A 22,226-nucleotide genomic window follows, 5' to 3' on the forward strand; every position below is an offset into this window, starting at 1 on the left:
AGTATGTAACCCACATACACACAAAAAAATGATAAACACAAATCACATGGCTATTAACTACAAGTAAAGGAAGGGATGGGAGTAGATTGTAAGTTTGTTGGAAGATGTAAGTTGTTCTTAACATTGTTCTTATCTAGGGCCTCCCCGGTGGCGCAGCGGTTGAGCTCTGGGTTGCGAGGCTGCCGGCGACCTCTGCGGCGCCGGTTCGATCCCCGGCTGCTCCCCGGCCACCGGAGGAGGGTCCCACATGGCGCGCAGACCTCTCCTGCCGCCCGCTGCTCCCCTCAGCAGTGTACTTCGGTCCTTCTGCCTGCTCTGCTCCCCGCTCTGGCTCTGGTGAATTCTCTCACCCACCCGCGCTTCTGACTGTGCCCAGTGCATGTATAAACAAAATGAACAAACAAACAAATAAATAAATAAAAAAAACATGCCTCTATAAAAAAAAAAAAAAACATTGTTCTTATCTCATGGTGATAATGGATTCATAAATGTTTGCTATATTTTTGGTTAATCAAAAACTAATCTAAAGTAAGCATAAAGTGATAGTAAATCTAACAAAATTATATTCATAAGAAAGAAAAATTTAGCACAGCAGCATTTACAAATTTTAGCACAAATCCTAATAAAAGTGCTATTAAAAAAGAATCTTGGAGCCTCCCTGATGGCACAAGGGGTTAAGTCACAGCACTATGAAGCTATCAGCTGCCACTGCAGCATGAGTTCAATCCCCAGCCAAGTAGCTAACCCACATGGCACAGCAGACCTCTCCTCTCTCACCTGCTGCTCCCCTCAGCAGTGTATTTCAGTAGATCCACCTGTTCTGCTCCCATTCTGTCTCTGATGAATCCTTTCACCCCCTCCCTGCACCTCTGGCCTGTACCCCAGCTCTTGTATGCATAAATAAATAAATCTTTCTAAAAAATAATCTTATAGAACTTTAAAAGAGTAATATACTAGAATAAAGAAAGTTTTACCCCAGCAAAAGTAGATAAGTATTAAGAATTCTATTTATATAAGCCAATGGAAAAGGAAAAAATTCACTTCTACATGTACAACAAAAGCCTTTGATAAAATTCCACATTAAAAATTTATGTGATTAAAAAACATTATGTAGCTAGGACAAAAAAGCTTGTAAAACTGTTTCATCAACCCTGATTTAGGTGAATATATATTATATATCTCAAAGTTAAATTCTGAGATGGCAGAACTAAATTAGCATGTTTGAATTTTGCTCATTCCCCAAGGGTTTTTTGTTTTTGTTTTGTTTTCCACATACACCACCAATATGGCAGCTGAGCCAGGATTCCTTCAAAAATAGCCTGAGGTGATACTTACTTACTCGCACATTACTGAGGGATATGATCCTTAAGTAGTAAGAGAAGAAAGGGAAAGAAAAGAGGCAAATGCAAGATTGATGTACTGTCAAACTGGTCCTAGCTTCACAGAAAACATACACAATTGCTCCATTACTCAGGACACATCCAGGTAGGACTCGTGGAACCCTGTTCCTAGAAAAAGTTCCACTTTCCCATCTAAAGTCTCTCACTGGTCAAGTAGGGCCCTGACATTTGTTCCCTCCCCCCCTCCACAAGATACTTCTCAGTTATGGAACCCAGTCACCTTGCAGCAGTAGATGATGAAGCAAGGGCCTACTCCCTGCTGCCTTGTTTCCTTTGAATCAGGAGGAACAAAATCACCTGGACTCAATGGCAGCAGACACAATGCAGTTTGTGCAAAAGCATGACTTTCAGTGAGTCAGCAGAATTAGGAGACAGTGGCCACCTCTAGGGCTCCATTAGGTAGCAGCCACAATTAGGCAGTGGCTACCTCTAGGGCTCCATTCTGAACAAGTGGAGGAGGCCCAGGGGCCTGGTGGAGATGAGCAAATCTAAGGTGGTGCATAAACTGACACACATAGAGGCAAAGTTAGAACATGGAAACTAAAAAGATGAATGGTATTCACTTAGCAGGCAAAAGACAGTCAAACCCTAATTGAACAATTTGGAAAACTGAAAAAAACAAACCACTGGGACAAATTGATGCCGAGGCACCAAGGGAAAATGTAAACTGCACCGACCTCTTTGCCAGTGTGAGGTTCCTGGCCACCTATTCACCATCCTTGCTGCCATCTGGGGTGAAACTTCATGAAAAAGAATTCTATTTATACCACAGAATTCCGCCAATGCTTTAGAACTAACATCACCTGTTGTCCCTAGAATTGGGTAAAAGCTTAATGATGGGAAGGGGAAGCAGCAAAGAGGACTGAGTGAAAATTCTTTGAAAAGCAGTTAATTCTTAATTCCCCTCTTCTATTCCAAGCTGCTGAGTGATAGCCCAATCCCCTTCTCAAAAGGAGTCTTGAGATTTAATCTCTGAAGAATGTAAAGTAAATAATTTCTGGAAAGGGAGAGTACAGTTGAACAGCAGGCCACCTTACTAAAAATAAAAGACTAAATTAAGCGTATTGAACGCCAAATGCTGAGAATGATGGCCTCACCCAGTCCATCCAGATGAAAAGATTCTCCCCTGGCAAACCTGACCGTCTAAGATCCTGACAAATAGAATACCTCAACAATGGCCAGATCACCCTATAGTGAAACTCAAAGTAAAAAAGAAAATAAACAAAAAAAAAAAACCCTATATGCTCAGAGATTAAAAAAAGCTTTTTAATCCCTACTCTTAATCATGAATAAAGAACTATCTATTGTGAGAGATCTAATTTCTACTATTAAAGATAACAACTAAAAGAAGAAAATAGCAACTTGTTAAAGAGGGGTAGATTTTTTAAAATTTTGCCTCAAAGATACAAGATTTTACACCAAAATGAAAAAACAAGATAATCTTTCTTTAAAAAAAAAAAAAAAGAATATGCAGAGGGGAAAGAAATAGAGAAATCTAAGGAAAAGAAATTAGAAAAAAATTACAGAAAATTTCCTAGGTAAGGACATAAACTTGCAGATCAAACAGATTCCTCAAATATCCAAAAGAGTGGAAACAGATCCATACCAAGGTATAGCATGGTAAAATTTCTGAACAATGAGGACAAAGAAGTTTCTAAACAATTCCAGAGATTTTTTTTTTTTTTTTTTTTTAGGTAAGACCATCTACAAGGAATCAGCTATCAGAATAGCTTCAAAATCTTAAGAACAACACTGATAATGTAAGACATTGGAGTAAGACTCCAAAATTCTAAGGAAAATAATTTCAACCCATATGTTTATGCCCAGCCAAACTATCAATCAAGCACAAGTACGGAAGAATATTTTCAGATACAAGAACTCAAAACTTACTTTTCCATTAACCTTCTCAGGAAGGAGGGAGATAAATATAAGACAAACTTGTGTTCTATCAAAATTAACAAGAAAGAGGGCCTCCCTGGTGGTGCAAGGGGTTAAGACGCAACCAAGCTATTCGCAGCACAAGTTCGATCCCTGGCCAGGGAGAAACCCACATGGCGCAGCACACCTCTCCTGACTCTCCCACTGCTCCCCTCAGCAGTGTATTTCAGTCAATCTGCCTGTACTGTTCCCCGCTCTGTCTCTGGCGAATCCTCTCACCATCACCACCCCCGCCCCAGCACCTCTGGCCTGTACCCCAGTCTTGTATGCATAAATAAATAAATCTTTTTAAAAATAATTAACAAGAAAGAGAAATACATGGGTCACAGAAACAGAAGACGCAATCTAGAAAGGCCAGAGGAATGTTGAGAAGGATGATGAGGCAGACAAGCAGGCTAGAAGTTGGCAGTCAAGGAAAGGACACTGTGTGGCTACTGCTTCTGCTGGATTGAAAAATAAAATTCAGTGGATAATGATGAAGTTCACAATGACAACAGCATGGCTGAGACCCCTTGATAACATAAAGAAGTGTATTCCTATAAAACTGTTACACAAGAACCTCATGGATCTGAAAGTACAAAATTTAATTACATTTATGTACTGATTAAGTCATTTTGCTCCATATAGTTTCATTATAATATTGATAAGGAACACAATAATCCTGACCAACAATGAAGAAAATGGCATTATTCAAGGACCTGTTTTCCTCACATGTTCCTCTCATAGCCAGTTTCCAAGAATTTGATGACATTATGTGAGAACTTACAGGACATATCTAAAAATGCCCAGTATGTTTTGGGACAATGTGGAAAAAACTGTCTCTAACAATGGTTCTCCAATACCACTAGGTAGACAAGGGGGAGGTATGAGAAAACATTGCTTTTTATTATTTACCCTTTCACCTTTATGTTCCATGGGCATGTACTAACTTATAAAGATGTCAGAATAAAATCTTTTACGTGTGTATACTTCATATCAGCAGTCAGAATCATGCTTAAACAAGCATTCACCATCAAACAAAGAGCAAAAGACAAAATGCCTATTAGTATAATTACTATTCAGCACCGTTTAAGTATTAACCAGGGCAATTTAAAAAATAAGGGGGATAAATTGTTATTTTGCAGATGATATGAAACTAAATTTAGAGAAATCATGAGAAAAACCCAAAAGTTATTAGAAATTTTGATAGAATCTATTAAGGCAACTGATTACAAAATTAGTATACAGTAACTTATAACTTTATTAACATGTGTCTTATCTACTCATCTTATAGAGGTAATTAATAAATTCTTTAAAAGTGTTAAATAAGAATATACCATGTTCTTCCTAATCTCCCAATCATCCCCATAATCTTAAAATCTAGATTTTAGTATAAGCCCCATATTATACTAATAATAAAATAAGGATTTAAGTGTAAAAAATAAACCCATGAAAATACTACAGTAAAAGAAAAGCGCATCACAAATTTCATGAAGAAAAAAAATCATAAATACTACTACCTAAAAAGTAAACTTTTCTGCATAAAATGCTATAAATACAACCAAAATAAAAATAATAAACTGGGGGAAATGTTTGTAATATTTATGACAAAGGATTTATTTCCTTTCTATATAAATGATGCTCACAAATCAAAAAACTAATGGAAAAATAGGCAGACATTCCAGAGAGTTCATCAAAGAAGAAATTAAAGGACAGCAAACACAACGAAAATGTCCAACTATGTCACAATTACAGGATATAAATCACGTTAATGAAATAGCAATTTTTATCCAACATATCAGCAGATATTAAAAATATGATGAGCCCAGAATTAGCAATGATTTGGAAAAACTAACATTCTCATGTCCCACTGATTAGGTATAAATTAGTGCAATGTTTTGGCATGGCAATATAAATATAAGTACTAAGTGCATATACTCTGTGACTCAGCAGTCCATTTCTAGGAATTTACCTGGAGGCAGCTATCATACAAAGGCTTAAAAATATATCTGCAAAGCTATTTGTAGAAAAATTTTAAGACAAAACTCAAACACCTTAAATGTTATACACATAAATGTATGGTATATCTATGCAATAAAATATTTTTTACACTTAAGTTTAAATATAGGGCCTCCCTGGTGGCACAAGGGATTAAGCACAGCACTATGAAGCAATCCGCAGCCTCTGCAGCACGAGTTCAATCCCTAGCCAGCCAGGGAGCAACCCACATGGCACAGCAGACCTCTCCTGCCTTGCCCACTGCTCCCCTCAGCAGTGTATTTCAGTAGCTCTGCCTGTTCTGCTCCCCAATCTGTCTCCGGTGAATCCTCTCATCCCCACCCTGCACCTCTGACCTGTACCTCAGTTCTTGTATGCATAAATAAACAAATCTTTTTTAAAAAGAAGTTTAAATATAACTATTTATATGGCTGTACAAAGATGACTAAGTTACATATTAACTGAATAAAGTTATAGAACAATACATGTAGTATTGGCCATAATGAGTGAATATATGCGTTTTGTGTATAGTAAGTACAGACTTGTGTGTCTTTGTATGTGTATAGTACATACATGCACATATTGTATGTGCATATATCTATATACTCATGTATTTATATATACCCTAACATGCAAAACAATTTTCTGGAAAGACATCAAAAATATTAAGGACTGGGCCTCCCCTGGTGGCGCAGCGGTTGAGTGCTGGGCTGCGAAGCTGCCTGCAGCCTCTGCAGCACCGGTTCGATCCCCGGCCACCGGCGAGGGTCCCACATGGCGCGCAGACCTCTCCTGCTGCGCCCACTGCTCCCCTCAGCAGTGTATTTCCGTCGGTCTGCCTGTTCTGTTGCCTGCTCTGGCTCTGGTGAATTCTCTCACTCTCCCATGCTTCTGACTGTACCCAGTGCTTGTATAAATAAATAAATAAAATCCTAAAATATATATATATATATATATATATATACTTAGCACAAAATTTACTTAAAAAATATATAAAAAAATATTAAGGACTACTTCTGTCACGTGAAATTGGAAATTAAGAAGGGAAAGACAGAAATTTACTTTTCAGTTTTTTACCTATAATGCTTAACTTTTCTACCATTTGTCTCTTGCACATCAAATGTTAAATCTATGAAGATGAAAAGGAGAGGAAATTTTACCTTTTTTTTCCAGGATCTCATTTTGCAACAAAAGAACAATTGCATGTTGGTAGTATCCCATCATTGTTTCCAGATGTATCTCAATTTAAGATCTATAGTACTAAGCATTCCACTGAATGGGTAAGCTGGTAAAGTTATTTAAGGATACATTTTGCCAGTAAATCTTGGCAGACCCACTGGGAGGCAAAAATTCCACATGAGGCGAGGAGGCGGAGCAACATGGCGGCTAGGAGACGCTGCGAGTAAGATCTCCATTTAAAAAAAGTTAATAGGGAGGAAAAGCGGCAGGTCCCAGTGAGAACTGGGACACGGAAGATAAACGGGTGACTCCAGCAAACTACCCGAAGAAGAAAGTTGCCATAAAAGAGGACTAGAAGGGAGGAAAGCGCAGAACCCTGCTCCCCTCCCCCGCCCACAGAGGCGGCACTCTCCGACCGGCAGAGAGGAGGAAAACAACAAACTAAAATGACCAACAAGAACAAACTACGCAGCAAGCGGGACTGTGAGTGGAAAGGAACTATTGTAGCCACCACACCCTGTGAACAGGAGCTGTGGAGAACCCTGCAGGATTCGCCGCAGTGGTGAGCGAACGGCTCCGGGCGCCATTAGAGAACAAAGAGACTCTGGAGGAGACCTGCACACAGCCCCGGGCCGGCCGGTAAGCTTGTGCGGAAAAGCGGGCACTTGGCGCGCTTGTAAAGCAAACGCGGATCGGGATCGCAGCTGCCCAGGTCCCCGCGCCTGCAACCTAGGCTTGCGGGGAGATGCGCGGAGGCCCTCACGGGGGTGAAAGTCCCTCACTGAGTAAGCAGGAAACAGGCACCCAGGCACGGGAGCGGGGTGCAAAAGGCGCCATTCCCGCGACACTGAACTGGGCTACAGCCCGCGTCCTGGAACTGAGGGCTTTGGAACTGAGACCCGGGGCACAAAATTTGGGGCGTGGGTTCTCCACGACGGTGGGGCACAAGGCAGACACAGCACCCCAAAGCCGTTGAGGTTTACCCTACCATTCTCGCTCTGCTCCCTGTACCACGGGGTGGGGGGTGTCGAAAAGCAGCCCCCCAAGGACAATGGGAGAGATCTCTGGCGCCACCTAGCGACCAGAAAAAAAGTCACTAACACCCCATAGAACAGGAAATTTCTTAAGAAAGGACTTCTTGAAAAGGGCAGAAGGTTTCTGGAGGAGCCAGTGACCAGCTGGGAAGTTAGCCCACGCCAGGCCCCTTCCAACCAGCAGTCTGAGCCCACAGAGGGAGCAGGCACCCACGTCCGGGGCAGACCGGGCGCGCAGAAGAGTGTGCCTGAGACCGGACGCACAGGGACTGCGTCCCGCTTCGCCATTTTAGATCAGGAACATTTCTTCAGTAAAGACTGCCTAAAACCAGCAGAAAGCTCCCCCAGAAGCCAGAGATGGCTCCTGGAGGAGCCAGAGGGGAGCGGAGAAGTTCACCCAAGATGCCGGCCAGTCCAAGCAACACAGTGTCCCAATGCATACGACAAACTAGAAAACAGACAGTAGGGAGTAGAAGAACCACACGCAACCTAACAACTCCTCAGGAAAGAAGCACACCACAAAAAGAAAACCACACGCCAGATTGCAACGACAGTAACTTGGAAGAACTTCTGAGCCTTCCAGAAAGAGAATTTAAAATTGCCACGATTAAAAAAGTGACAGAAGTCATAAAGGAAAACAATGATCAGAAGAAGAAAATTGAGTCCCTAAAGAGAGAAAACAATGGTCAGAAGAAGGAAATTGAGTCCCTAAAGAGGGAAGTAAAAGAAATGCAGGAGATCAAAGAATTAATGGAGGAACTAAAAAACTCTGGAAAAAGCAATGAAAGCAGAATAGATGAAATGGAAGAACGAATAAGTACTCTTGAAGAAACAGAAATAAAAAGAACCAAAACAGAAAAGGAAAGAGAAGTACGAAGGAACAAGACCGAAGAAAGACTTCGGGAACTATCTGACTCCATGAGGAAAGGAAATATAAGAGTTAAAGGAATTCCAGAAGGAGAGGAGAGAGATGTAGGAACAGAGAAAATATTCCAGGAGATAATTGAAGAGAACTTCCCAAATGTGAAGAAGGAGCTGAAAATTGATATACAAGAAACAAGAAGAACACCAAACTTCCACGACGAAAGGAAAAATACAGCAAGACACATAATAGTAAAGCTCCCATGAATCCAGGACAAGGAAAAAATAATGAAGCTGACAAGAGGGAAAAACAGATAACATTCAAAGGAAAACCAATCAGGCTGACATCAGACTTCTCTGAAGAAACACTATGGGCAAGGAGAGAGTGGAGGGACATAGTCAACAGACTCCAAGAAAACAGATGCCAACCAAGAATACTCTATCCCGCAAAGCTCTCCTTCCTCTATGAAGAAAGAATAAGGACCTTCCCAGACAAAGAAACTCTGGAATTTCATTACAACTAAACCCCCACTCCAAAAAGTACTACAAGGAATCCTAAAGCCAGAACCTCAGAGGGACAAATAACAACGAAAGAAGACCAAAAAAAAAAAAAAGTTATTAAAAGAATAAATAAATAAAATCAAAGGAAAGACAAACACAATGGCAAATACAGATGCTAGCATATCAATATTAACTCTAAATGTAAATGGACTAAACTCTTCAATAAAAAGAAAAGAGTTGCAGCCTGGATTAAGAAACAAAACCCAACCTTTTGCTGTCTCCAGGAAACACATTTAGCTACAAAAGATAAAAATAGGCTCAAAGTTAAAGGATGGAAAACAATCCTACAAGCGAATGGACCAAAAAAGAAAGCAGGAACAGCTATACTTATATCAGATAAAACAGACTTCAAACTCAAAAAAATAAAAAGAGACCCCAATGGTCACTACATTATGATCAAGGGGACAATACTTAAAGAAGAAATAACACTCATTAACATATACTCACCAAACGAAGGAGCACCAAAATATATCAGACAACTGTTGTCCTCTCTGAAAACAGACATGAGAGAAAACACATACGTAGTGGGAGACTTCAACACACCACTATCAACAATGGATAGATCAACAAGACAAAAAATAAGTAAAGAAACTAAAACTCTAAATAAGGACCTAGAGCATTTGGGCTTAACAGACATCTATAGAACACTAAACCCCAAAAAAATGGAGTACACATTTTTCTCAAGCGCACATGGTTCATTCTCCAGGATCGATCACATACTGAGACACAAGACAAACATCAACAGATACACCAAGATTGAAATCATACCAACCATCTTTTCTGACCATGAAGGCATCAAACTAGAAATAAACCATAAAAAGAAGGCAAGGAACTATCCTACCTCATGGAGATTAAAAACCACACTACTGGAAGACCACTGGACTAACGAGGAGATCAAAGAAGAAATTAAAAAATTCTTTGAATTGAATGATAAGGAGGACACCAATATCCTAAATGTATGGGATGCAGCAAAAGCAGTAATAAGAGAAAATATATAGCAATAGAAGCTCACATCAAAAACAAGAAAGAACTCAAAGAAACAACCTAATCTCGAAGCTCAGAGATCTAGAAAAAGAACAACAAAAAAAACCCAAAACCAATAGAAGAAAAGAAATAATAAAAACCAAAGCAGAAATAAATGAAATTGAAACTAAAAAAAAATCCAAAAGATCAATGAAACCAAGAGCTGTTTCTTTGAAAAAATCAATAAAATAGATAAACCCCTAGCCAGGCTCACAAAGGAAAAAAGGGAGAAAGCACAAATAAACAGGATCATAAATGAAAGAGGAGAAATCACAACGGACACAGCAGAAATCAAAAGAATAATCAGTAACTACTATGAACAGTTATATGGAAACAAGTTCAACAATCTAGAGGAGATGGACAAATTCCTACAACTCTACAATCATCCAAAGCTAGATAAAGAAGAAATAGAACACCTAAACAGACCAATTACAATTAGCGAAATTAAAATGGTAATCAAAAATCTCCCCAAAAACAAAAGCCCAGGACCTGATGGATTTACAAATGAATTCTACCAAACATTCAGAGACGAATTAGTGCCTATCCTTCACACACTCTTCCAAAAAATTGAGAAGGAAGGGACAATACCAAACACATTCTATGAAGCCAACATTACACTAATACCAAAACCGAATAAGGACAACACAAAAAAGGAAAACTACAGGCCAATCTCCCTAATGAACACTGATGCAAAAATCCTCAATAAAATTTTAGCTGTCAGAATCCAACAATGTATCCATAAGATAATTCACCACGACCAACTAGGATTCATTCTAGGGACACAAGGATGGTTTAACATCCGAAAATGAATCAACGTTATCCAACACATCAACAAAAAGAAATATAAAAACCATATGATAATATCAATAGATGCTGAGAAAGCTTTCGACAAAGTGAAACACCCATTCATGATAAAAGCCCTTGAAATTCTTGGGATACAAGGAACATACCTCAACATCATAAAGGCCATCTATGACAAGCCAACAGCCAGTATCATTCTCAATGGTGAAAAGCTGAAAGCAATTCCATTAAGATCTGGAACAAGACAAGGATGTCCACTCTCAACACTGCTTTTCAATATAATACTGGAAGTCCTAGCCAGAGCAATAAGACAAGAGAAAAACATACAAGGAATCCAAATAGGAAAAGAAGAAGTCAAACTATCACTATTTGCAGATGATATGATAATATACATAGAGAACCCCAAAATCTCCACAGAAAAACTAATTCAACTCATCAATCAATTCAGTAAAGTGGCAGGATACAAAATCAACACGCAAAATTCAGTAGCCTTCCTATACACAAACAATAAATCTGAAGAAGAAGAAATCAAAAAAAAATTCCCTTTTATTATCAAAACAAAAAAAATCAAATATTTGGGAATAAATCTAACAAAAGAGGTAAAGGACCTATACAAAGAACACTATAAAACACTGTTAAAAGAAATAGAAGAAGACACAAAGAAATGGAAAGACATCCCTTGCTCATGGATTGGAAGAATAAACATTATTAAAATGGCCATCCTACCAAAAGCAATATACAGATTCAATGCTATTCCAATCAAAATTTCAACGTCATTCTTCAAAGAAATAGAACAATTATTGATGAAATTCATATGGAATCACAAAAAACCCTGAATAGCCAAAGCTCTCCTGAAAAAGAAAAGAAGGGAATGGAGGCATCACACTCCCAGACTTCAAACTATACTACAAAGCCATAATCATCAAAACTGCATGGTATTGGAACAAGAACAGACATACAGACCAATGGAATCAAATAGAAAATCCAGAAATAAACCCACAGATTTATGGACAACTAATCTTTGACAAAGGAGCAAAGACTATGCAATGGAGCAAAGAAAGTTTGTTCAATAAATGGTGCTGGGAAAACTGGGTCGCTACATGCAAAAGAATGAAGCTTGACCACTACCTCACACCATACACAAAAATCAACTCAAAATGGATTAAAGAACTAGACATAAGACCTGAAACCATAAAATACATAGAAGGAAATATAGGCGAAACACTACGGGATTTGCACATCAAAGACATCTTTACAGACACATCACCCAAAGCAGTGATAGTGAAAGCAAAGATAAACAGCTGGGACTACATCAAATTAAAGAGCTTCTGCACAGCAAAAGAGACAATAACAAAAACAAAGAAACCCCACCAACTGGGAGAACATTTTTGCACCCAACACTAATGATAAAGGACTGATCACAAAAATCTGCAAAGAGCTGATGAGACTCAGCAACAACAACAAAAATAATCCAGTCAAAAAATGGGCAGAAGAGCTAAAAAGAAACTTCTCTGAAGAGGAAATGCAAATGGCCAACAGGCATATGAAAAAATGTTCAACATCACTTGTCATCAGGGAAATACAAATCAAAACTACCATGAGATACCATCTTACACCAGTGAGAATGGCACATATTAAAAAAACTAGCAACAGCAAATGTTGGTGAGGTTGTGGAGAAAAAGGAACTCTTCTGCACTGTTGGTGGGAGTGCAAACTGGTCCAACCACTATGGAGAACTGTGTGGAGATTTCTGGACCTACTAAACATAGAGCTTCCATAGGATCCAGCAATTCCACTCCTAGGTATTTACCCAAAGGACACAGAAACATCAATTCCAAAGAACACCTGCACCCCTATGTTTATAGCAGCACTATTTACAATAGCTAAGCTTTGGAAACAGCCCAAATGCCCCAAAATAGATGACTGGATCAAGAAGATGTGGTACACATATACCATGGAATATTACTCAGCATTCAAAAAAGATAAACACATGCAATTTGCAGCAACATGAATGGCGCTGGAAGGGATCATGCTCAGCGAAATAAGCCAAAAAGAAAAAGAAAAATACCGGATGGTCTCACTCAGAGCAGGAATGTAGAAAACTTAAATAAGGGACCAGGAAACTGAATAACTATAAGAAAGTGAAAATCAAAATCAACAAAAAACTATGAACCAGAGACACTTTTTGGGGGATGGGGGGGCGGGAGGGGAGGGATTGGGGTCAGAATGGGGGGTTTGCAATTGTATGGGAGAATATAAAAATAAAATTTATTATTTAAAAAAAAATAAAAATTAAAAAAATAAAACAAAATAAAAATAATTATTTCACTAAAAAAAAAAAAAATTCCACATGAGGGCCTCCCCGGTGTCACAGAGGTTGAGCGCTGGGTTGCAAAGCTGCCCACAGCCTCTGCAGTGCCGGTTCGATCCCCGGCTGCTCCCCAGCCACCGGGTGAGGGTCCCACATGGTGCGCAGACCTCTCCTGCCACCCGCTGCTCCCCTCAGCTGTGTACTTCAGTCCTTCTGCCTGTTCTGCTCCCTGCTCTGGCTCTAGTGAATTCTCTCACCCTCCTGCGCTTCTGACTGTACCCAGTGCTTGCATGTATAAACAAACAAACAAATCAATCAATCAATCAATCTTTAAAAAAAAAAATTCCACATGAAACATTTTAAGCTAATTTATGTGAGACGAGATGATAAATAACTTTCATGCTTACTATTTTTCTGACCAACATCCAATTTTCGTTGCTTAACGGTCTGGCACTTGGGGCTTGATGAAGTAAATTCATAGATACTTTTTCATTCAGAAAGCAAAAGTGACATCAAAGGACTCCTTGACCTTAAATACAAGTCCATATAAAATCAAAATTCTGATTTTCCTAGCTAAATGTAACTTCATCACCCACATGGCCACATCACCCACATTGGGGGTATCAGTATTCACCAAGAAGATGTCTCCATCTTGGTACTCCATAACAAGTTCAATCTCTATTTTTTTCCCTATCTGGCTCCAGTCAAGGACTATTCTGATATGATTTATGTTCTAGTGAATTAAGTACCTTTCTCTGGTCACTTGGTCTAAAGTCCATCCCTGAGTCAATCCAATCATGAGACATTCTCTTACCTGGACAATGTGGGTTCGGGTGCCCCCAGAACATGGTACACACAAGGATGTACTGACAGACCCTCTCCCAAAGAAGCTCTTGCCACTCAATCACTGGAATTACAATCTGCACACAGCCTCCAGCTACCAACTGTGTCAGGGGCCACTCTGTTCCCAACTGGCCCAACGTCACTCTCTCAGGAGCAGGTCACATCCTTGATGGATTGAGGCAGGGGATAGAGTGTTGGCAATTCTCCATAAGCAATATTTTTTTTTTTTCACTTTATTTTTTTTTTTTTTTCAAATATTAAATTTTTATTTTTATATTCCCCCATACAATTGCAAACGCCCCATTCTGACCCCAATCCTTCCCCTCCCCCCCACCCCCAAAAAGTGTCTCTGGTTCATAGTTTTTGTTGATTTTGATTTTCACTTTCTTATATTCATTTTCCTGGTCCCTTATTTAAGTTTTCTAGATTCCTGCTATGAGTGAGACCATCCGGTATTTTTCTTTTTCTTTTTGGCTTATTTCGCTGAGCATGATCCCTTCCAGTGCCATCCATGTTGCTGCAAATTGCATGTGTTTATCTTTTTTGAATGCTGAGTAATATTCCATGGTATATATGTACCACATCTTCTTGATCCAGTCATCTATTTTTGGGCATTTGGGTTGTTTCCAAAGCTTAGCTATTGTAAACAGTGCTGCTATAAACATAGGAGTGCAGGTGCTCTTTGGAATTGATGTTTCTGTGTCCTTTGGGTAAATACCTAGGAGTGGAATTGCTGGATCATATGGAAGCTCTATGTTTAGTAGGTCCAGAAATCTCCACACAGCTCTCCATAGTGGTTGGACCAGTTTGCACTCCCACCAACAGTGCACAAGAGTTCCTTTTTCTCCACATCCTCGCCAACATTTGTTGTTGCTAGTTTTTTAATATGTGCCATTCTCACTGGTGTGAGATGGTATCTCATGGTAGTTTTGATTTGCATTTCCCTGATTACAAGTGATGTTGAACATTTTTTCATATGTCTGTTGGCCATTTGCATTTCCTCTTCAGAGAAGTTTCTTTTTAGCTCTTCTGCCCATTTTTTGACTGGATTATTTTCTTTGTTGTTGCTGAGTCTCATCAGCTCTTTGCAGATTTTTGTGATCAGTCCTTTATCATTAGTGTTGGGTGCAAAAATGTTCTCCCAGTTGGTGGGGTTTCTCTTTGTTTTTGTTATTGTCTCTTTTGCTGTGCAGAAGCTCTTTAATTTGATGTAGTCCCAGCTGTTTATCTTTGCTTTCACTATCACTGCTTTGGGTGATGTGTCTGTAAAGATGTCTTTGATGTGCAAATCCCGTAGTGTTTCGCCTATATTTCCTTCTATGTATTTTATGGTTTCAGGTCTTATGTCTAGTTCTTTAATCCATTTTGAGTTGATTTTTGTGTATGGTGTGAGGTAGTGGTCAAGCTTCATTCTTTTGCATGTAGCGACCCAGTTTTCCCAGCACCATTTATTGAACAAACTTTCTTTGCTCCAATGCATAGTCTTTGCTCCTTTGTCAAAGATTCGTTGACCATAAATCTGTGGGTTTATTTCTGGATTTTCTATTCGATTCCATTGGTCTGTATGTCTGTTCTTGTTCCAATACCATGCAGTTTTGATGATTATGGCTTTGTAGTAGAGTTTGAAGTCTGGGAGTGTGATGCCTCCATTTCCTTCTTTTTTTTTCAGTAGAGCTTTGGCTATTCGGGGTTTTTGGTGATTCCATATGAATTTCATCAATAATTGTTCTATTTCTTTGAAGAATGCCATTGAGATTTTGATTGGAATAGCATTGAATCTGTATATTGCTTTTGGTAGGATGGCCATTTTAATAATGTTTATTCTTCCAATCCATGAGCAGGGGATGTCTTTCCATTTCTTTGTGTCTTCTTCTATTTCTTTTAACAGTGTTTTATAGTTTTCTTTGTATAGGTCCTTTACCTCTTTTGTTAGATTTATTCCCAAATATTTGATTTTTTTTGTTTCGATAATAAAAGGGGTGGTTTTTTTGATTTCTTCTTCTTCAGATTTATTGTTTGTGTATAGGAAGGCTACTGACTTTTGCGTGTTGATTTTGTATCCTGCCACTTTACTGAATTGATTGATGAGTTGAATTAGTTTTTCTGTGGAGATTTTGGGGTTCTCTATGTATATTATCATATCATCTGCAAATAGTGATAGTTTGACTTCTTCTTTTCCTATTTGGATTCCTTGGATGTCTTTCTCTTGTCTTATTGCTCTGGCTAGGACTTCCAGTATTATATTGAAAAGCAGTGGTGAGAGTGGACATCCTTGTCTTGTTCCAGATCTTAATGGAATTGCTTTCAGCTTTTCACCATTGAGAATGATACTGGCTGTTGGCTTGTCATAGATGGCCTTTATGATGTTGAGGTATGTTCCTTGTATCCCAAGAATTTCAAGGGCTTTTATCATGAATGGGTGTTGCACTTTGTCGAAAGCTTTCTCAGCATCTATTGATATTATCATATGGTTTTTATATTTCTTTTTGTTGATGTGTTGGATAACGTTGATTGATTTTCGGATGTTAAACCATCCTTGTGCCCCTGGAATGAATCCAACTTGGTCGTGGTGAATTATCTTATGGATACATTGTTGGATTCTGATAGCTAAAATTTTATTGAGGATTTTTGCATCAGTGTTCATTAGGGAGATTGGCCTATAGTTTTCCTTTTTTGTGTTGTCCTTATTCGGTTTTGGTATTAGTGTAATATTGGCTTCATAGAACGTGTTTGGTATTGTCCCTTCCTTCTCAATTTTTTGGAAGAGTTTGTGAAGGATAGGCACTAATTCGTCTCTGAATGTTTGGTAGAATTCATTTGTAAATCCATCAGGTCCTGGGCTTTTGTTTTTGGGGAGGTTTTTGATTACCATTTCAATTTCGCTACTTGTAATTGGTCTGTTTAGGTGTTCTATTTCTTCTTTATCTAGCTTTGGGTGATTGTAGAGTTGTAGGAATTTGTCCATCTCCTCTAGATTGTTGAACTTGTTTCCATATAACTGTTCATAGTAGTTACTGATTATTCTTTTGATTTCTGCTGTGTCCGTTGTGATTTCTCCTCTTTCATTTATGATTCTGTGTATTTGTGCTTTCTCCCTTTTTTCCTTTGTGAGCCTGGCTAGGGGTTTGTCTATTTTATTTATTTTTTCAAAGAACCAGCTCTTGGTTTCATTGATCTTTTGGATTGTTTTTTTAGTTTCAATTTCATTTATTTCTGCTTTGGTTTTTATTATTTCTTTTCTTCTACTGGTTCTGGGGTTTTTTTGTTGTTCTTTTTCTAGATCTTTGAGCTTCGAGATTAGGTTGTTTCTTTGAGTTCTTTCTTGTTTTTTGATGTGAGCTTCTATTGCTATATATTTTCCTCTTATTACTGCTTTTGCTGCATCCCATACATTTAGGATATTGGTGTCCTCCTTGTCATTCAATTCAAAGAATTTTTTAATTTCTTCTTTGATCTCCTCGTTAGTCCAGTGGTCTTCCAGTAGTGTGGCTTTTAATCTCCATGAGGTAGGATAGTTCCTTGCCTTCTTTTTATGATTTATTTCTAGTTTGATGCCTTCATGGTCAGAAAAGATGGTTGGTATGATTTCAATCTTGGTGTATCTGTTGATGTTTGTCTTGTGCCCCAGTATGTGATCGATCCTGGAGAATGATCCGTGTGCGCTTGAGAAAAATGTGTACTCCGTTTTTTTTGGGTTTAGTGTTCTATAGATGTCTGTTAAGCCCAAATGCTCTAGGTCCTTATTTAGAGCTTTAGTTTCTTTACTTATTTTTTGTCTTGTTGATCTATCCATTGTTGATAGTGGTGTGTTGAAGTCTCCCACTACGTATGTGTTTTCTCTGATGTCTGTTTTCAGAGAGGACAACAGTTGTCTGATATATTTTGGTGCTCTTTCGTTTGGTGAGTATATGTTAATGAGTGTTATTTCTTCTTGAAGTATTGTCCCCTTAATCATAATGTAGTGACCATTGGGGTCTCTTTTTATTTTTTTGAGTTTGAAGTCTGTTTTATCTGATATAAGTATAGCTGTTCCTGCTTTCTTTTTTGGCCCATTTGCTTGTAGGATTGTTTTCCATCCTTTGACTTTGAGCCTATTTTTATCTTTTGTAGCTAAATGTGTTTCCTGGAGACAGCAAAAGGTTGGGTTTTGTTTCTTAATCCAGGCTGCAACTCTGTGTCTTTTTATTGAAGAGTTTAGTCCATTTACATTTAGAGTTAATATTGATATGTTAGCATCTGTATTTGCCATTATGTTTGTCTTTCCTTTGATTTTATTTATTTATTCTTTTAATAACTTTTTTTTTTTTTTTTTTGCTCTTCTTTCGTTGTTATTCGTCCCTCTGAGGTTCTGGCTTTAGGATTCCTTGTAGTATTTTTTGGAGTGGGGGTTTAGTCGCAATGAAATTCCGGAGTTTCTCTTTGTCTGGGAAGGTCCATATTCTTTCTTCATGGAGGAAAGAGAGCTTTGCGGGATAGAGTATTCTTGGTTGGCATCTGTTTTCTTGGAGTCTGTTGACTATGTCCCTCCACTCTCTCCTTGCCCGTAGTGTTTCTTCAGAGAAGTCTGATGTCAGCCTGATTGGTTTTCCTTTGAATGTTATCTGTTTCTTCCCTCTTGTCAGCTTCATTATTTTTTCCTTGTCCTGGATTCTTGGGAGCTTTACTATTATGTGTCTTGCTGTGTTTTTCCTTTCGTCGTGGAAGTTTGGTGTTCTTCTTGCTTCTTGTATATCAATTTTCAGCTCCTTCTTCGCATTTGGGAAGTTCTCTTCAATTATATCCATGAATATTTTCTCTGTTCCTACATCTCTCTCCTCTCCTTCTGGAATTCCTATAACTCTTATATTTCCTTTCCTCATGGAGTCAGATAGTTCCCGAAGTCTTTCTTCATTCTTTTTCCTTCGTACTTCTCTTTCCTTTTCTGTTTTGGTTCTTTTTATTTCTGTGTCTTCAAGATTACTTATTCGTTCTTCCATTTCATCTATTCTGATTTCATTGCTTTTCCCAGAGTTCTTTAGTTCCTCCATTAATTCTTTGATCTCCTGCATTTCTCTTACTTCCCTCTTTAGGGACTCAATTTCCTTCTTCTGATCTATCACTTTTTTAATCATGGCAATTTTAAATTCTCTTTCTGGAAGGCTCAGAAGTTCTTCCAAGTTGCTGTCGTTGCAATCTGGGGAGTGGTTTTCTTTTTGTGGTGTGCTTCTTTCCTGAGGAGTTTTTAGGTTGCGTGTGGTTCTTCTACTCCCTACTGTCTGTTTTCTAATTTGTCGTATGCGTTGGGACACTGTGTTGCTCGGACTGACTGACATCTTGGGTGAACTTCTCCGCTCCCCTCTGGCTCTTCGAGGAGCCATCTCTGTCTTCTGGGGGAGCTTTCTGCTGGTTTTAGGCAGTTTTTACTGAAGAAATGTCCCTGTTCTCAAATGGCGAAGCGGGATGCAGTCCCTGCGCCTCCGGTTTCAGGCACACTCTTCTGCGCACCCGGTCTGCCCCGGACGTGGGTGCCTGCTCCCTCTGTGGGCTCAGACTGCTGGTCGGAAGGGGCCTGGCGTGGAATAACTTCCCGGCTGGCCACTGGGTCCTCCAGAAACCTTCTGCCCTTTTCAAGCAGTCTTAAGAAATGTCCTGTTTTATAGGGTGTTAGTGACTTTTTTTTTCCTGGTCGCTAGGTGGCGCCAGAGATCTCTCCTATTGTCCTTGGGGGGCTGTTTTTCGCCTCCCCCCACCCCGTGGGACAGAGAACAGAGCGGGAATGGTAGGGTACACCTCAACAGCTTTGGGGTGCTGTGTCTGCCTTGTGCCCCACCGTCGTGGAGAAACCACGCCCCGAATTTTCGTGCCCCGGGTCTCAGTTCAAAGCCCTCAGTTCCAGGACGCGGGCTGTAGCCCAGTTCAGTGGCGCGGGAATGGCGCCTTTTGAACCCCGCTCCCGTGCCTGGGCGCCTGGTTCCTGCTCACTCAGGGAGGGACCTTCACCTCAGTGAGGACCTCCGCGCGTCTCCCCGCAAGCCTAGGTCGCAGGCGCGGGGACCTGGGCAGCCGCGATCCAGGTCTGCACTTGCTTTTCAAGTGCACCGAGCGCGCCGCGTTTCCGCGCCAGCTTACCGGCAGCCCAGGCTGTGTGTGCGTCTCCCGGGGTCTTTGTTCTTCTCTAATGGCGCCCGGAGCCGTTCGCTCACCGCCACGGCGGATCCTGCAGGGTTCGCCTCAGCTCCCGTTCACGGGGTGTGGTGGCTGCAATAGTTCCTTTCCACTCCCAGTCCCGCTTGCTGCGTCGTTTGTTCTTGTGGGTCGTTTTGGTTTGTTGTTTCCTCCTCTCTGCCGGTCGGAGAGTGCCGCCCTCCATAAGCAATATTAACTCCAGCACTCACCAAGTAGGTATGCTGAGGTTGAGGGGCCGGCGTCACCTCTGATTTCTCCTTCTGCCAATCCTGTCCATGGATGTTCATGCCAAGAACCCAGCCAATAAACATTCTCAATACTATATGCTGTCCTCAGGATAGGCTTCCTGGAGAACTCAAAATATATTAACAGAAATTATCTCACATTATTCCCTTGGTTTTTTGTCAATTACCTGGGATCAAAAGGGCCAATATTTTTCATTATGAGTGAATAAAGATGTCAGTGTAGACATCTATGTATACACACAATGGAATATCACTCAGGTATTTAAAAAAAGATGAACTGTTTCCATTTGTGCCAATATTGATAGAACTGGAAGGGATTATGCTAAGTGAAATAAATCAGAAAGAAAAGATAGATACAGAAAAAGACAGATAATTTCTTTCACATGTGGAATATAAAGAAACAAAACAAAGGAACAGTCAAAGTAAACCAAAACAAAATAAACCAAAACCCTTGAAATCTGACTGCAGAACTGAAAGTTAGGGATAGAGGGCAGAGAGTAAGAGAGCAAAGGGGGTAAGGGGTCCCAGTGGACTATGGTGGAGAATTATTGGGGCTTTGGTGGTGGACAAGGTGTGGTGGCATACATTTGAAGAGGTGTGAACCTATACCCCTAAATAATATATTACAAACCAGTATCACCTCAATAAATATGATAAAAAATGAAAACACATTAAAATACAAAAGGATGTTCATTATTTTATAAGTTATGGATGAACCGAGTATTTTCAATGTTAAGATAAATGTGAGCAAAACAAAAGCCAAAACGCTGTCAGGCAAGTTTCTACAAGGAGACCTAGTACCCAACACAGTTCAGAAAAGGGCACAGGAGTAGAAACATAGCCTGTAAGGGCCAGGCTACCATACAGCACACAAGCAGAAATCCCTAGGGGATAACAGCAAAAAGATAACGGGGAGCAGCAAAGGTTGGAATTCCTGAACCGGGCTGCAGGCTCAGAGTGAGGAAGAGCTAAAGCCAGGCAGGACCTGCTCCTAGAATTGATTTGGACTTGGGAAAGTAGCTAGGATGACAAAATATCAAATAAAGAGAGAGAGAGAGAGAGAGAGAGAGAGAGAGAGAGAGAGAGAGAGAGAGAGAGAGAGAGAGAGAGAGAGAGAGAAGGTAGTAGAACAATCCTAACTCTGAGAAAGGGCCCACACACATCAACTCAGGTATGGAGTGAGGCCACCACACAGTGGGTGAAAGCAGGGACATGCCTAGATCTATACAAGATTCCAGAAAACAAATCCCTCAGGTAACTCACAGTAGAGTAGGAGAGAGAGAAAAATAAATGACCAACAGAGAACAGGCACCATAATGGAGGTATTCACAAATATTCAGGTAACCGGGGACAAGGGAGGAAGTGAAGAATGGAGGGTATTATGTGTGTTCCATTTAATAAAACTAGCTAGGGCCTGAATGTATTCAATGATTCATTCAAAAAACACTTACTGAGCAACTACTTTCAGTCAGATACTTTTGCACGGAAATTACATTTCCTGTGAGAAAAAGAACCAAGAGCCAGATCTGCCCTGTGGACCAGGGAGATTTCACTCCTTGTCCAAGATGGGGAAACAATAAAAGATATTCCAGAATCTCAGGCAAGGGACCCCCTGGAGGTAGGAACAGCTCTAAAAAATTCTTTTGGCAAAACCAGGGTTTAGATGCAAAGATCCAAGAAATAAAACAAACTGCTCTCTAACTTAGACATATTTCTTTCCCGTCACATCAAGAGTCAACTTATTTTAAGTTTGCCTTTTCCACAACAAACCAGTCAGCTTTATAAACCAGTGCTTTTTAAGCATTCATGTGCATTCCTGGGTACTTGACTTTGCCAATTCTGTGGGCCTGAGATAGCATGGCCCTGGTTTCCTAACAGCTCCCAGGCA

General features: G+C 39.8%; 1 long non-coding RNA gene across 1 annotated transcript in view; it reads right to left on the reverse strand.

Annotated features, from left to right (window-relative positions):
- The window catches only part of LOC119247611 (uncharacterized), a 160,518-nt gene that overhangs the window by 84,983 nt on the left and 53,309 nt on the right, over positions 1-22,226 (reverse strand). The gene's annotated exons all lie outside the window — the stretch shown is intronic.

This window comes from Talpa occidentalis, unplaced genomic scaffold, assembly GCF_014898055.3.
Source record: "Talpa occidentalis isolate TD23 unplaced genomic scaffold, MPIMG_talOcc4v2.1 talOcc4.16, whole genome shotgun sequence".
In the NCBI taxonomy this organism is placed as follows: Eukaryota; Metazoa; Chordata; class Mammalia; order Eulipotyphla; family Talpidae; genus Talpa; species Talpa occidentalis.